At 46.6% G+C, this 16,904-nt stretch overlaps 1 pseudogene; it reads right to left on the bottom strand.

Annotated features, from left to right (window-relative positions):
- Nucleotides 1-16,577: 16,577 nt before the first annotated feature.
- On the bottom strand, nucleotides 16,578-16,696 carry LOC146055569 (5S ribosomal RNA; annotated as a pseudogene).
- Nucleotides 16,697-16,904: the final 208 nt, after the last annotated feature.

Genomic DNA, 16,904 nt, shown 5'->3' with positions numbered 1-16,904 from the left:
TCCTTTTCATACAAATGTTTTTCAAAATCATTCATTTTGTCAGACGTCCATGTAGAGACGCTCTGTTTTACAGCAAGGATGTGGGTCGGCAACAGATTGTTAATGAAGGTAGAAATAAGCAAGCTGTCATTATCTATAATTGGTAGATTGGCTTCCTCGGTCCAACATTTCTTAAATCTTTTCCAAAAATCAGTTACAAGTTCTGATGGTTTGTGTTTGCAATTTAATGCTACAGGGAGTGATGAACGTGATTTGAATACCTCTAACATGTGTTTTTCTATTTGTTCCCACATGTCTTCAATGCCTTTTTGTGTGTTCAAGGGATACTTGGCAGAAGTCTGGTCAGTTGCTATTATTGATTCACTAATGGTTTTGACTTCTGCCCAGTTCCATCCATTGTAATGGTCAATTACACCATCAATAATAAGTCTCATATCTTCTTGTGTGTAACTACGTCCTTTACAAGCTTTCTTTAAGTAAGTGATGCAACCCCTAGGTGTCACTGTTGGCTTGGGACAATTTTTAACTATCCTATTTAAATCTTCAATTTCAATGGGTCTTTTAAGTAACTGATCTCCCACTGTCATGAATGGGTATTCCCCTGTGGCATCTCCTTCGTTGATCCCTTTAAGTTTTGTTCCCTGTCTTGTGGTTGATGGGCTGGTGAGACTATAGTCTACTATACTTGAATCGGCACCCGTTCTACTTTTACGAGTGGTAGTATCAGGGAGGGGTTTCTGATCTTTCTCATTTTCATCTCCACTTTGTGATGATGCATGATCATCATCTTCGGTGGATTCTACAAGGTTGATCCCATTGACGGGGGGAGGAAAAGATCCTCCACCTGCTCCGCCACTGCCGCTATTGGAAGGCGCTGGTGGGACCTGGGCAGGTTGTCGACACGCAGCGGCTATGGCCATAATCTCGTCATCCGTCAGTGACGGGTAAAGACGGGCATAAGGCGGCGGTGCTGTGGGTGGACAAGTTGCCTCAGTTAATTTATTTAATCTTCCCTGCTCCTTTTTATGTAAATTTGCACATGTAACTGTTGCCTTTTTTCCTTTTAAAGTGAATTTATCTTTCCAATATGGAGCAATCGTGAGCCATTGCTCTCCTCCTGCCCTCATATAGGTCATATTCCATTGTGGATCAGGATCATACCATGGCCAGGCAGCCTTGTCTCCCAGACAAAGTCCTTTAACCATGTCCATATAAAATGGGTAATTTGATCCATCCCGGGGAAATGGATTTGGGCTTTTAACAGCCTCTGTCCATCCTGCTAAATTGTCTATCCATGGGTTAATGAGATAGTAGTTTGTGGGAGAGACACGGGCAACATAATCTTTACATGTCTCTCCTGGCAAAGGTGGGGGGTATTCTATTTCTTTACTCTGATGTGACCCCATAATATAACAGTCTGTCAGTCAATATAGTCACAATAATATCTGTCACAAATCAAGTCGCAATTGTACTTAAAATGACTTTAAACAAAATGACATTCAGTAGCCAAATCAATTTGCAAATCTACTTAAAATCGCTCTACACAGTAATGACACTCAGCGGCCGCACACTTACCAACCGTCCACTGAGTATCCTTAATACAAAAATATGCAGTACAATTGTATATAAGACAGACAGAACACTTCAGCGTACGTTCACTTACCACCCGTCTGCTGAGTGTTTAAACAAATACACAATTTGCAACATTAACAGACAAACATGTACATACATATATTTAGGCGATCAAATCGAGGGGGTTTGTGGATCCCTGATCCAACACGGTATCCCAGATACCAACTATGGCGCCTTTAAATTTTCCTCAATCAACTAGTAATCTCAAGTCCCGGACTTGAATTACCTTTATTACGTGTTCCCTGAACACAGGCTCGTCTCACGTGTTCCCTGAACACGGCTTTGTATCACGTGTTCCCTGAACACGGTTTTTGTCTCAGTTCAGTTTCAGCGTTTGGCTGCAATTCCACGGCAGAAAAGACAGACAACAAAATTCTCTATCTTACCGCGTAGGAGACAGTCAAGCTGATCCCAGACTCGGAGCCCCCAGACTGAAAGGAAATATCTATATCCCCCTCCTCGATGTGATCTCCTGTCTCGGTACCGGGAGAATAACTCTTAACAAAACTTGGACCAAACACCACAGCTTGCTAAAAGTCACTCTGGTTTATTAGAAGTTTAACAGTAAGTTAAAAGACATGATACATGGGTGTATACAAGTGCATATTACATTCTGATTGGTCTGTTAGGTAGCAGGGCAAATTCAACAGGGGGGAAGGGAAGGAGGGCATACAAAATATCATACACAAAGAAATGAGTAACAAGGGGGGTTTTCGATTATAGAGGAGTTTAAGCATGAACACACTGCATAGCAATTCCAAAGGGGGGGGGTTAAAAGTAGAAGCTCAGTGAGGAAGTGATAAGACACACAGGCTTATTATTCTGTAACCTTGAAATGTAGCTATAGAGAAACAGTCTACTGAAAATGAGAGCAGTCTACGTGCAAATTCTTATATGCGACATGGGTTCTAGATTTTAACCCTTCACCGGGGACCCTGGCGCAAACCGCAAGCAGTGGCGATGGGGTCCCCCCGGCAGCTTCTATGGCGCGCTTTTCAGGAAAAAGACGCGCTGTTTACACCGCCCATTGCCCGGACTCCCCTGCTAGCGGGGAGCCGGGATATACATACCCTGCCTGCTGGCCGGCGGCGGTGAGGCTGTGCGGACTGAGGCACGGCCGCATGCAGCGGCATCCAGTCACTCTGGGACGGCGGTCCCAGGAGCCGGGGACCCCCGCGCAGACCGCGAGCAGTGGCGCTGGGGTCCCCCCGGCAGCTCCCGCGACGCAGACAGGCAGTCGGCAGAAGCTGCCTGTCTGTCCTCAATGTTAAAAGGTGTAAAAACAAACATAAATGAAATAAAAATTTCTATTTGCCCTAAGAGGACAAAACTGTTGCACCCAGCTCCCCGGGCACATTCTAAGACTGCCTGGGATGGGGAAGTAGAGGGGAGGAGTCAGCCACACTTGTAAATTTCTTAAAGTGCCCATGCTCCTAGTGGTCGCCCTCTATTCCCCACTGTAACTCCAGTGCCACCTAGTGGATGAAGGAGAAAACTCTTCACTACTGTATAACCGCAGCTCACCGTTACCAATTCTAAACAGTCTCTTGTTACAGTACATCTTCAGTTGTGACACCTGTCAGTATCACACTGACCCCAGGGGTTAATAAACTGCTTTCTGTTCTACCCTGATACTAGTAAATCCCCTAAACTCCAATACTGCTCTAAAACAAACAGTCATATTTATTGTGGGTTTTATTACTGTTTTAATTCAGCTCATCCTGGAAAAGGATTTGTGGCATTGAGAAAACCTCTGCGAGTATTTATAACAGTGTCTTGAGAATAAAACATTAATCTGGTCATGTAATTATAATTATGGTCAAAATAATAGGCAAAATCAGTGCTGGTGGCTGCCAATCGTAAAATATGTGATAACAGAAGTGAATCACTTGCCTCACCACATAATTACTTTTAAGTACGATATAAACAATCAACTAAATATATATTTTTTTGGCATTTTTCAATAAAGAAACTTTTAGCCTAGTGCTGCTGTGAAAAAAATTCTGATACTCTCTCTAGGTCTGTGGGTCCCAACCTCGGTCCTCAGGACCCCCCAACAGTCTGCGTTTTCCAGGTCACCCGGCAGGTGCACTCATTATTCACTGACACATTTTAAAAGATCACAGGTGGAGCAAAGTATTTCACCTGTGATCCTGCATGGAGGCCTGGAAAATGTACACTGTTGGGGAGTCCTGATGACCGAGGTTGAGAACCACTGCTCTTGGGTGTTGGGATTTAAAAAAAGTTTGGGAACCACTGTCCTACGCCCTACTAGAAAGATGTACCGAAAAAGTTACTTGCAGCCAATCAAGCAGGTCTGAATCACCCTCTACATTTAGTTTTCTGTACTGTTGCTGGAAGTCTGCATACTTTTATTCAGGCAATGTATGGTTCTATCTATATGATGCTTTGAAATAAAAATCATTCTTTAAAAAAAAAAAAACCTTTCAAAAATTCTATAGACTTAATGTTCTATAGAAATATCTCACAAGAAGCATTTAGGCATAGACACGCCCATAGGTTTATTTATTTATTAACAGTTTCTTATATAGCACACACATATTTCACAGCGCTTTACAGAGAATACTTGAACATTCACATCAGTCCCTGCCCCAGTGGAGCTTACAATCTAATCCCTACCACACACACACACATTCCAGGGTTAATTTTGTTGGAAGCCAATTAACCTACCAGAATATTTTTGGATTGTGGGAGGAAACTGGAGTACCAGGAGGAAACCCACGCAAGTATGGGGAGAATATACAAACTCCACACAGTTAGAGCCATGGTGGGAATCGAACCCATTACCTCAGTGCTGTGAGGCAGTAATGCTAACCATTACACCATCCGTACTGCTCCATGTGGAGTTAGACACGCCCTTTGGGCACTGTGTGACACGCCCCTTACAAAGGCGCTTGGCGCATCCTACTGTAATTTTCCTGACTGTAGTTTTCAATTGGAGGGAAGTATGTTGTAACCACAAAGAAAAGTGATCTACATCAGATTCATAGACTTGTTAATAGTACCCCTTTTATACCAAAAACGCCAGGTCGCATCTGGGTTTTTGATCCCTGCTTCAAGCCAGGTGTGACCCTGCGTTTGCACCCTTTTACACCACTGTCGCATCCCCCCTGCCGCTTGGAGATTATGTCATCTCCGATCGCCGCCGCCAGCGCTGGGGGCAAGCCCAGCACTAAGGTAATCTGCTGGGCTGCCGCTAGCCCCCGTCCACCCCTTGTCCGGGAGGTGAATGGATGCCGCTCACAGGCATCCATTCACCTCCTCTGCTACTGCTGTCTGCAGGGTATAGCAGACAGCAGTGCAGGCTGCCTGTGACCCCCCCCCCCCCAACCTGCGGACACTGCACCGCGCCCCCCCCCCGGGTGGCCCTTTGGGACCGCACCCGACTCGGCTGAAATGATGCGGAGGGGTTACAATGCCTTTTGTTATATTTATTGTGGCACAAACACTCTGGGAAACTGTATATAGGAAAGTAGTGTATGGCGGCGGATGCTGGGAGTAGTAGTATAAGAACTGATAGTGTTAGCAATATGGTCGTATCGTTCATTAGACCCCACCTACTGTATGTGACTGCCAAAACTGGCTTACGCTCTAGAGCAGGCATGTACAACCTGCGGCCTTCTAGCTCCTGTGAAACTACACATCCCAGCATGCCTTGCCATAGTTTTAGCACTCGCTAATAGCAAAACTATGGCAAGGCATGATGGGACTTGTAGTTTCGCAACAGCCGGAGGGCCGCAGGGTGGACATGACTGCCCTAGAACAGTGGTTCCCAACCCTGGTCCTCAAGTACCCCCAACAGTGCACATTTTCCAGGTCTCCACACAGAATCACAAGTGATATAATTAGCTCCACCTGTGGATCTTTTAAAATGTGTCTGAATAATGAGTGCACCTGCTGGGTGACCTGAAAAACGTGCACTGTTGGGGGTACTTGAGGACCACGGTTGGGAACCACTGCCCTAGAATGTCATGTGCATGATCTAGGGATCCATCGTCTTGGACAGAGATAAAAGAAGAAGATTAAGAAGCATTTAGAGCAGTTTCTGTTGTTTTACAGCTGCGCTAGCATAATGCCGGGAGATGATTGCTTGGTTCTTTATCAATATCCTCTCTGGGAGAAGCAACCGCAGGCCGCTTTCAGGGGGTGTGGCGGAACAGACTCAACATTAGACCCCGCCCCCAGCCAACTTATACTGTAATTTGGCTTCTAATTGTGGTTTTACCTAACATTTACTGACTACCGGTACTCTGACAAGGGAGCAAAGAAGCCCCGTGCAGGTTCGGTGGCTCATCGGGCATTTAGCAGTCGGGATTCCAATGTCGGTATAGTGACTGTCGGGGGGCATCCGGCTCTTGTTATCATCTTTGTGCTTAATTCAATCTTATCCTCATGTATGTAACCCGAGAATGGGAGGTTTATCAGCTGCATCATTATTTCTCTTTCCTCCACTAGGTGACACTGGAGAGTTACAGTGGGGAATAGAAGGGCGACCACAGGGCACTTTAGAATAAATTAACAGTGACTAACTCCTCCCCTTCTACTTCCTCTCCTAGGCAGTCTTAGCATGTGCCCTGCGGGAGCTGGGCGCATTGTTAGCTCACTCTTGGGCTTTTCTAATTTTTTCTTTATTTTTCCGGATTTTTAAGATCTACACAGGCAGATAGTCCCTGTCCCTATCTGCCTGCGACGAGGGCGCTGTTGAGGGACCGGTTGCAGCTGCTTGCAGCTTGCCTCCGGAACCTGGCTGACAGAACCACCGTTCCGGGGTCCCCGGCGCCGCTGCATGCAGCGCGCCTCGTGGACCGCAAGCCTCGGCGCGTACAGCAGCTACAGGGGTAAGTATGCCCCCGGGTCCCTGTTAGCAGGGAACCAGGTGGGATTGCTCTAAAAGCGCGTCTCAGTACTTTGAGAGTACAGCGCGGCTCAGTTCTGTGAGAGTACAGCGCGGTCAGACAGGCAGGTAGCACCCTGCCCTACCTGCCTGCAAGGGGACCACAGTAACAGAGAATCCGGTCGCCGCTGCATGCAGCGTGCCTCGCGGACTTCCTTCAGCCACAAGCATGGCAGGGATACGTATACCCTGGCTCCCCACTAGCGGGGTAGCCAGGTAGATGCATTGGCGGTTTATCCAGCTGCAACTATAGCATAATAATAGAGTACAGTATTTTATTTTCTTTGTATACTCTATTATTATGCTATAGTTGCAGCTGGATACCAGCATTAAGATCTCCAAGGGATCCATTTGCACACTTTTGTACAGTTTGTCAGTAAGACCGCTATCCGGAGTGAAAACTTACATTCACTATCCATTTACCTAAGGGTATGTACATTCTCAGTATTGAAAAAGTAACTACTTAATTGTGTTTATACTAAATTAGTAATATGGCCTTTCTCCACCACCTAGAAAGTTACCCCTGAGGAAGTCATTTTTTTTGACGAAACGCCTTGGGAGTTTTTTCCTGATTATATCGATTCGACCAACTGACTGCATACAAGCAAAAATGTTTTTACTTTGTTTTTAAATTAATTGTATTAAATACTGTTGTACAGTGACCAATCGATATATTTTCTTGATCCTTCTGGTGGTGGATCTCCATAAAATAGTGGCGCGTCTTCTATCTTTTTTCTTCTATTCCCCACTTCCCCTGCTAACAGGGGGGACTGACAGAGTGCTGCCCAATCTACTTTATCTAGCGCATTGAAAGGGTACCCCACTCTTTGTTCTATATATATATATATATATATATATATATATATATATATATATCCGGAAGGGCCGTCACTCTGGACTGAAGTGAGCTGAGATGTGTAGCTTGCCCCGGTGCCAGCTTTCAGAGGGCAGCCACAATGAACTGCCCACAGAATACTATGACGAAATGAATGGGCACTCGAGGACTCACAAATGCTGGTGAAATCAAAAGGCCGTGTTTATTCCATAAGTGGTCTTACAGGCGTCAACGTTTCGGGGGCCGGACCCCCGTCGTCAGGACAAAATGCAGACAGGGTGAAGTACAGAATAAAGTGCAAGTGCATGGGTATTTATAAGACATGTTAACAAATAGGCGCTAACTTACCCCCTCCCTGTAGCCGTCCCCCACGAGCATCCACAGGCCGGTTTCCGGAGTACTGCGCACAGCAGTGACGTCACCACGTTCGGCGGCGTCCAGCTGACCGCGCGTCATCACGGTCGTCATCCCGCGGTGACGTGGGTGGGCTGGGAAAGAGATTGCAGCTCACATTAGCATGAATACAAGTATCGTGCTACAGAAGTCATAAAGCAACAAAGGCATCCATACATCAGGGTTGCCGACCCTCCCGGAATTTCCGGGAGTCTCCCGAAAATCGGGGCTCCCTCCCGGCCCCCCGGAAGGGTGGGCAACCCTCCCGGATTCAGGGGGGACCCCCGCTGTACCCCGGATCGCGGCATTAAAATGCCGCAATCCTCGGGTCTCAGAGGAGGGGGCGGAGCTAAAATGACACAATCGTGTCATTTTAGCCCCGCCCCCTCCACGGAGATCACTACATTAGCTGGTTTAACAGCATGGGGGCGGGGCTTAGTGATGTCACGCTTAAGCCCCGCCCCCTGAGCGGCTACTGAATCTCTCCTCTCCGGGCTTCTCCCGGAGAGGAGAAGAAGAAAGTCGGCAACCCTGCCATACATACACAAAACTTCAGAGGATGCAAGTGAATAAAAAATGCAAAAAAACAAGTGGACATGACCATATTATGACTACATAGTGACATCTAGTGGCTAAAAATGAGAAGACATATATAATAAAAAACGAACATTTAAAAAGGGTATACGTATAAAAAGATAACTGCGTGCGGCCCCGAATTGGAGCCGTACTGGGCAAAAGTCAAAGTGCATATGCTGGGTGAGGTGCAAACCCTATGGCGTGAGTGGTTTAAATGCAATCTGAGTCCCTGCTGGGTATCTATAATAAGCAAAAACAGCCCTGTGTGGGGTGATGCAGCCAGCATCACTGTATGCGCATAGCACCAGAAGCCAGAAATTGCAACAACAGAATGCCAGCATCTTGTATATTATATGTTATCCTGGTGTGTCACCTGGACACCGATAAGGCTGGGGGACTGGTGTCACACAGTGGGATGACAAGTACCTTTAACAAGGGGGAGAGAAAAGGAAGAAGGAAGACATGATTGTGTGTTAGTGGACCAAAATGGTTACAAAAAATTATGTAGGCCAAGTGTGTCATTAAGGCCTTTAGGGTGTAGTGTGTCAATTTTGTAAATCCACTTGGACTCAAGCTGCAGAAGCTGTTTGGAACGGTTGCCACCCCGTATGTGTACCGGCACGTGGTCTATGATCTTATATTTGATCATTGCCATGTTATGTTTGGCCTTGGCGAAATGCCTGGTCACTGGTTGCTCCCCTGAGCCAGAATGAAGGGCTGCCCGTATGGCACAATCGGTCTTGCCGATGTAATGTATTCCACATGGACAATAAATGATGTAGATAACAAATTTAGTCGTGCACGTGAGGGGCCATCTGATTTAAAAAAAATTTACCCGTATAGAGATGTGCAACTTCGGTGCAAGCTGTCACGAAGCTGCATGTTGTGCAGCCTAGGCACCGGTAACAGCCCATTCTGGTGGGTCTGATTTGTCTAGAAGGGGTGTCAAAATTTGTAATCTCGGTCTTGACCAATAGGTCCTTCAAGTTTGGGCCGCGCTTGTAGCTCGGCATCAGCTTGGTGTCTTTGAACACCGGTAGCTCGGGATCCGAACGCACAATTTCCCACCAGTTTTTTACTCTGCTGGTGGTTTCTCGGCTGGCAGAGCTAAAGTCATTAACCCATGGAATACATGGCTTTATGACTTTAGGTGTTGCACCTGTGATAAGAGTGATGCGCTCACACGCCAGAGCCCTGGCCTTGGCTTTAAGTAGGCCCTGTCTGGGGTAGCCTCTGTCCTCGAACTTCTGCTGCATGATGTCCAGTTGGTGATGGGTTTCAGAGTCGGTATCAGTGATCCTGCATACTCTCAAAAACTGAGTATGGGAGACTCTCCACCGTGTTGCGTGGGTGCGAGCTGTTGTGTCTAAGTATAGTATTGCGATCTGTCGGTTTGACATACAAAGAAGTGTGTGTAAATCCCAAAAATACAAATGTGTAAAAAATAGGCGTATTTCTGCCTACGAATCCATTTTGGTACATTTCCCCCGATGTATACATAGTATATATATATACACGCTATACTGCTGTTCTGTTCTCAAAGACAACATGAAGCATATATATCACTTGTGGAGCCGATATTTATGGTACAACACGCCCCTGTAATTCATAGAGATCCCACAGCACATCTCCCCCATGTGTTAGAGCCTGACATCTCCGATTTACAAACATGATCATTAGCGATCAGTTTGACCATGTTATTATTGTATACAGAGATCCATATGTAACACACCCGTCCGGATCCCTGTGTTAACACCATACAATTGTCACGCTAGATGCGGTGACATCTTCTTCACATCACTTCTTAAACATTGCTCGGGCAGTAGTCCCGTGGCATCTGAAATTTACACTTCAAACTTGCACCATTTTTTAACATTGTTTTACTGTTTTAATGTAGGTTATTTATGTTCCATTTATGTGTTGTTATAGGCAGAAGCCAAACCCGGATCCTGGAGCAGAGGTTGTCATACAGAAGTGGGCGATACGGTGGGGTCACCATAGCAACCCATCTACAACAGAGGGGAGCGTGATGATGCAGTGAGGCTCCGCCCACTGACATCCGCCCGCACCGGAAGCCGCACTGGACGCAACCGGGACGCTCCACGTACGGGAATGGTGAGTATGCACATGCTGTATGTATTTAAATGTTTGCTGTGTCACCCGCACGCGTTGTACACCTTGACAAAGGGGTATCCAGTCCCCGAAACGTCGGTCACCTCCAATAAACACATTGTTAAGCCCACGGAGTGCCGCTGCCTGCTTGGATAATTCCTTAGATAGATAGATACCAGAAAGAACCCCCACTGGGGGAATAAACAGCACTCACCAGTCTGTAGTTCAATGGAGGTACAACCAGGAGGTAATCCAAAGTTTATTTTCTGCAAGAGAGATCTTCTGACGTTTCGGTCCCCACTGGTACCTTTATCAAGGCAGCCACTGTGTCAAATAGTCGCAACTTAAATCTGTGTGGGAAGGGGGATATATAGCCTTTGAGTATAAAGAAATATAAAAATATATGATACAGCCAGTACAGGATATGGCGGGTGAGCCAGTGAGAGGGACTATAGAGAGGTAGGGCAGGGGGATCAGAGGCGGTGCTGCAGCGATGCATAACCCACAACAGAGAGAGCCGGCACCGGGAAGGGTGATCCCTGGAGAGGACAAGGGCCTGTGCAGTGCTGTGAGCTGCTAACCTGTAAGGAGCGGAGGCTGCGCAGCTGTGAGACCAGGAATGGCGCCAGGAGAGCCAGGCTCCTCCAAGTCCCCTACTGCTGCCACCTGCCAGAGGGAAGGGAACCGCGCTGCCCCCACTAGCTGCCAACCACAGGAGGAGCCCCAAACCCGGAGAGAACAGAATGATGTGTGCTGCCGAGGTGTCCTACATAGTGCCTGCCTGTGGAGGAGCCGAGAGGGTGAAGACTAGAACCTCAAGGAAGAAGGTGCTGAGGGGGTAAATTACCTGGGAGCACACCCAGCCGGAGGATTCTCCTGAAGTTGCTCCGAAGAAGATAGAGGACGCAGCAAGTGGAGACCAAGGTGCGCAGGCACCGCGGAGGACACCCGCTCTCGAGGAACCAGGACTGGAGGACATGCAAAGGACCCCTAGCTGTAGACCTGTAGAAGCCCCCTCAGTGGTGCGGAGCTGCCCCTAGAGATGCCTGCCCGAAAGTAAGTTAAGAACACGATGTAACATCAAGGACAGGAGCTGCTCAGAGGACAGGTGACAGCCCAGCGGAGGAGAGGATAGAGGAGGATCCCCAGCCTGATAGGAGCCGGGGGTGGAAGCAGAGGCCGACCCAGAACAGCACAACAGGCGGAGCAGAGGACGACCCAGCACCTCCTGCTGCAGGAGCCGAGGACACGGGACACAAGGCAGACGTCAGGCTCATGGCAGATGCTGTGCGGCTGTGGTACAGGTATATGTGCGCTGTTGTGTGTTTATGCTGGGCGTTATGGGTAATAGAGGAGGTTTCTTTTTTAGGATGTCGGTATGTGGTAGACTCGCTAGTTATAGGATGTGTAGTATGCTAGGGTTTGTGGTTATAGTGGATGTATTTGTGTATGCAGGGCACCATTTGCGGATGTACTAAAAGGATGATCACAAAAAGGGATGATCGGGATGATTGCCTGCAGTTCCTATTCGCACCACTAGATGTCACAATTTTTTTTACTTCAACTGAGAATTTGTATGTTGGACACTGGTTGTGTATCCTGGACAGTCGGTAGAATAGGTAATCAGCGCTCAGTATCATTCTGTGGAGTTTTCGTAGCTTCTTAAAAGAAGCTGTAAGCGCTGCACAGGGAGGCCAGGCAGCGTCTCCCCTGTGCACAGTGAGCTGACAGGACGCGCTTCTGTCAGCTCCTGCTGTGCTAGCAGTGTGAGGATTCACTAATGAGAATCCTCACACTGTGCCTACCTAGCTAGTGTAAAAGTTAATAAAATAATAAAAACCCTAACTAACTCTACTCCTTCAGCTGCTCCGGCAGCCCTTTAGAATAGCACCCACTCCAGTGGGCACCTAACACGAACTGAGGAGTCTGGGATGCAGTAGGGGAGGAGCCTACCCTCCAAAAGCTTTAGGATAGGTGCCTGGCTCCTGCGGACCCTCCTACATCCCAATGTGAAGCTGTGTCACCAGGACCATTGAAAGAGAAAAGTATGTGCTGCACATACTTTTTGTACTTGCTTTTCATCGCATTGTATGCACAACGCATGTACAAGGATGAATGCGATGCGTGCTATTTAAGCTCAAAATGCACGCCCGCATCGAGACGTGTATGGGCACCTTAAGTCAGAGAGAACCTGAGAATTCTGACTGGGAAGTGCAATTAACAGGTCAGATGTGGACTGCTGCTTTGAAGTTGGATATCTCCATTTCCCCAGGGCCGATTTTAAAAATTCTGGTATCCCTGGAAAAAGGGGATCCTCAGCTATCAGAGTATGGCCCTTATACACCTGGGGCCCCAGAGCAAGTGCCAATTAAGCCCATACGAAAAGACCGCCCTGGTCCCGGTTCGCTGACATCATCCGGGGGCGATTATGCTGTGTACACACGGGGGCGATAGGGGCTGAAATAGCTGGGAATATGGTTGCTGAGCGACCATATTGCCAGTGATTGGAGTGTGCACCAGCGATAAATCGCTGGGTGCGCGCTCCCGTTTTCACAAAACGGGACACTGGGCAATATGATTGCTGATATGATTGCTAGCAATATATTGCCAGCGATCATATTGCCCCGTGTGTACGCACCTTTATTCCTAACAATTTTGCTGCACCCGTCATCTTGAAACGTGCACATGTCCCTTTGTTGATGAATTTACAAGACTGCCTAATTAGAGCAATAATTGATATTTGCGTGGAGATTAATAACAGTATTACAGACACACATGCTATGACCGATAACACACACGTAACAGACTTATTTTAATTTTTTTTCTAATGCACTTTATTTCACATTTATCACTTTTCACTTATGTTTTTAATATTTCGCTGTCCTTAATAAATGATTCAATAAACATCATGTTTTAGCCAATTCTCTGTTTCTTGGGCCACTTTATTAATGTACCTATAACATTAATCAGAACATTAATATATGCTAACCTAGATTGCCCCTTGTAGGAATACTTTATCTTTCTTTGCTTCCAAGTCTAATACATATTCCTGGGTGCGCCTCCCCCATTACCAATTGATACTTAATATAGTAATGCAGGGGTGAGATAGCTATACCAATTACAGGCCGTTCGGATTGATAGCCTCTATCTATTAACCTGTATCAGCGATATCAGATGGTCGACAGTCATCAGGTCGACATACTGCAAAGTCGACATGGGTCTAGGTCGACAGGTCATTAGGTCAACATGGTCTAGGTCGACTGGGTTTTTCACTGGATTTTTGGGGTTTTTTTTGAGCCGACATGTGCCGACAGGCGGAATTTCATGCCCTACCATCCACTAGGGCAGGCGTTCCCAACCACGGTCCTCAAGGCACACCAACAGTGCAGGTTTTAGTGATATCCAGGCTTCAGCACAGATGGATTAATCCAAATCACAGGTACTAATTAAGACACCTGTGCTCAAGCCTGGATATCATTAAAACCTGTACTGTTGGTGTGCCTTGAGGACCGTGGTTGGGAACGCCTGCACTAGGGTGTGGTGGGAGAATAACATAGAGTGCCAAGCACAGCCAGACATGCGAGGGGATGCGGTGCACTTAATCCTGTGTCCATGTTGACTGTGTCGGCATTCGGGTAAAAAAAAAAGTACAAAACCCTATGTTGAGCTAGACCATTTTGACCTAATGCTTTTTTGGACCAAATGACCTGTTGACCTTGACCCATGTCGACCTTGCAGTATGTTGACCTAATGACTGTCGACAATCTTTAGGTCGACCATATGATCCTTACCTGTTTCAGCAAGGGGTGTGAGGCCAATTTCTCTCTTTCTCTCCAGGGAATGGAGAAATATCTGTGTTTAGAGCCAGACTAGAATCACGTCTGCCCGCAGACAATAGATCGGGTATCATTTTTTTATTTTTTTTTATGTATGTTTGACAAAGGCCATACACTTCACTGGAGGCGAAGATCCGCAGACGAAGGCCAGAGCATACAGCTAATTGCTGCCGATCCTACTATTAAAAAAGAAAAAGGAATGTATTGTATACACAGAACATCGAACATGCCTTCCAACTTTTACCAATAGATCAGTGGGACCCGCATGCAGCTGGCCCTGGAAAGGGGCGGGGCTATGTGCAACGGGGGCGGGACCGGGCATCGAGGCCCCGGGTTTTCCATCCTCTTTGCCAGCGTACCCAGCCCCGTCTCTCCTTGCTGCGCACGGCACCTATCCAGCAATCACCGGTTGCTCCACAAAGCAGAGCAGCCATGATCACCTCCCCTCAAGGGACATCAGGGCAGGCTCCAAATAGCGGGACCATACCACTGTAATCAGGACAGTTGGGAGGAATGCTATAAATACATTATCATGTAGCGCCTATTATTCCTGTTGTCCGACTCTACCTGTATGACTACATGTAAAGGAAAACACAGAGGCTGCTTCTTTTGCCCAACGTTTGGGAATTTATGATATTTTAGTTTTCGGAACTTATCTCCTGTCCTACATAACAGTTTATAGACGCTGTGACCAGGGGTGAGGGTCATTAAGTCGACAGTAATTAGATCTTTTGGTCGGCAGTGAAAAGGTCTACATATGAAAAAGATCGACCTGGTTTAAATTGACGCTGAAAACGGTCAACACAATCCAAAAGGCTGCATGAAAAAGGTCAACACAGGAATAGGTCGACATGAGTTATTAAAGAAAATTGTGTATGTGGAAATCTGCTGACACGGGCACTGTATAAGTGTACAGCGACACGGACACACAGCTCCAATTTCTATTCACTTTTTTCTTAATGCATTTTTTTAATTTTAACCTATTTTGCTGTTTTGTGCCAATGAATAAACTGTATATTTAGAACAATTGGTCTGTACACAGACTCCGTCCAGCCCCCACTTAAAGTTATTCCTCCTGGTTATATATGGTGGCTAATTATTAATATTATGTAGTTTGAGCAGAAAATATTGTGGTATCAGTGGATGAGTCAAAAACTCAGGCTGCTCCCGGATCCGAAGGCGCTACACCCCACGCCCCTGAAACAGCAGACACTGGAGGAGGATTCGAACCCGTGGTGGCTCAGCCTGAGTGGCTGTCCCAGACGCTGAACTAACGGTACACGCCACTGTACCAGCCACTCATACACGGACTGTTCGTGTATCTCGTAGCTACAATGCAGTGACGTCATTCACGCTGTGCCGCACCATCGCCACCTATTGGCAGCTGCTGGAACTACACCTGGCACATAATGCATCGTCATCACTGCTGCTCCCCCTACATGAGCACTCTGCCGGCTTTTCTGATGGAGGCAGTCACTGACTGGGACGCGATGCCCCTGCGTAGAAGAAGCAGCTGGTAAGTGCACATGTGCAGAACACCCCCTGAGCATTGAGCAACCTGTGGGTGAGGACTGGAGCTCAGTCTGTATGTTGGTCATGTATGTGACTCCCACAGGGCTGCTGCATGGTGCTCCTGGGGATATCTATGTGTATGGGCATACCAGTGTATCCTCAGCAGCGCTACTCTATGGCTCAGGTTGTAATATCTCAGCCCCAGTGCTGTCTGCATTATTATACACTGTAAATTATCTATCTGCTTTCCCAAAGTGTGACACAGGTGTATATAGCTGTACACTGGGTTTTTTTGTCAGAAGAGGACTGACAAAGAAAGAAAAAAACGCTTTGTGGGCGCACTCCTTGTTAAATTTAAATGCAGTAAGTGATAGTTTTTTTAAAACGTAACTTTTATTGAAGACTCATTGTTAAAATAAATGGCACATTGTGATAGAAAAAATAAATTTTTATTAAGAAATGGTTTAGAATGTAGTGTGACCCTTGAACTAAAATTGTCAAGGAATATTTGTATCACACGTTAATTTATCATTCATGCACTGGTTTGTCAAAGGTACGGTTTACCAGTGATCATAGGCAGGTAAATGATTCAGTTCCCTATAGGGATAATATGGGATCTTGTGCTGGGATTGCACACTGGGTATACCACGGATGGTTTACCCAAAAAAGCCTCAAGAGTTGCTTTGTATATAATTAATGAAACTCTCTCTGGTAGCCATATATACAGAGATAGATTTGAAGTAGTGATTCACCTCCCTTTTATTTTATATTGCCACACCTGGTCTTCCCCAGGGGTCTCCCACCTGGGTACTGTCCTGGCCCTCCACTGCTTGGCTTCCAAGTTCGGAGAGGGTTTGGGCAGTCCAGTGGGGTATGGTGGCAATATGTTGGGTTAATTCGGTGCACTTCAATCAATTGAACTCTTAGACTACAGATAGATATGGCGCATCACTTGTGACCCATGGAGTTGGGGAAGGCAGACTTTAGAAAAAAAGGGGGGGGGGGGAATGGGGAAAAAAGGAATTCTGTAGGGATTTATTTTTATATTTATATTGCGTTACTGCATGGTAGAACAGTGGTGCCTATTCAATTG

The sequence above is a fragment of the Crinia signifera genome, unplaced genomic scaffold (genome assembly GCF_055691185.1).
Source record: "Crinia signifera unplaced genomic scaffold, ASM5569118v1 HAP2_SCAFFOLD_491, whole genome shotgun sequence".
Classification (NCBI taxonomy): domain Eukaryota; kingdom Metazoa; phylum Chordata; class Amphibia; order Anura; family Myobatrachidae; genus Crinia; species Crinia signifera.
Note: the sequence above shows the minus strand (reverse complement) of the source record. Positions and strands in the feature narration are given on the sequence as shown.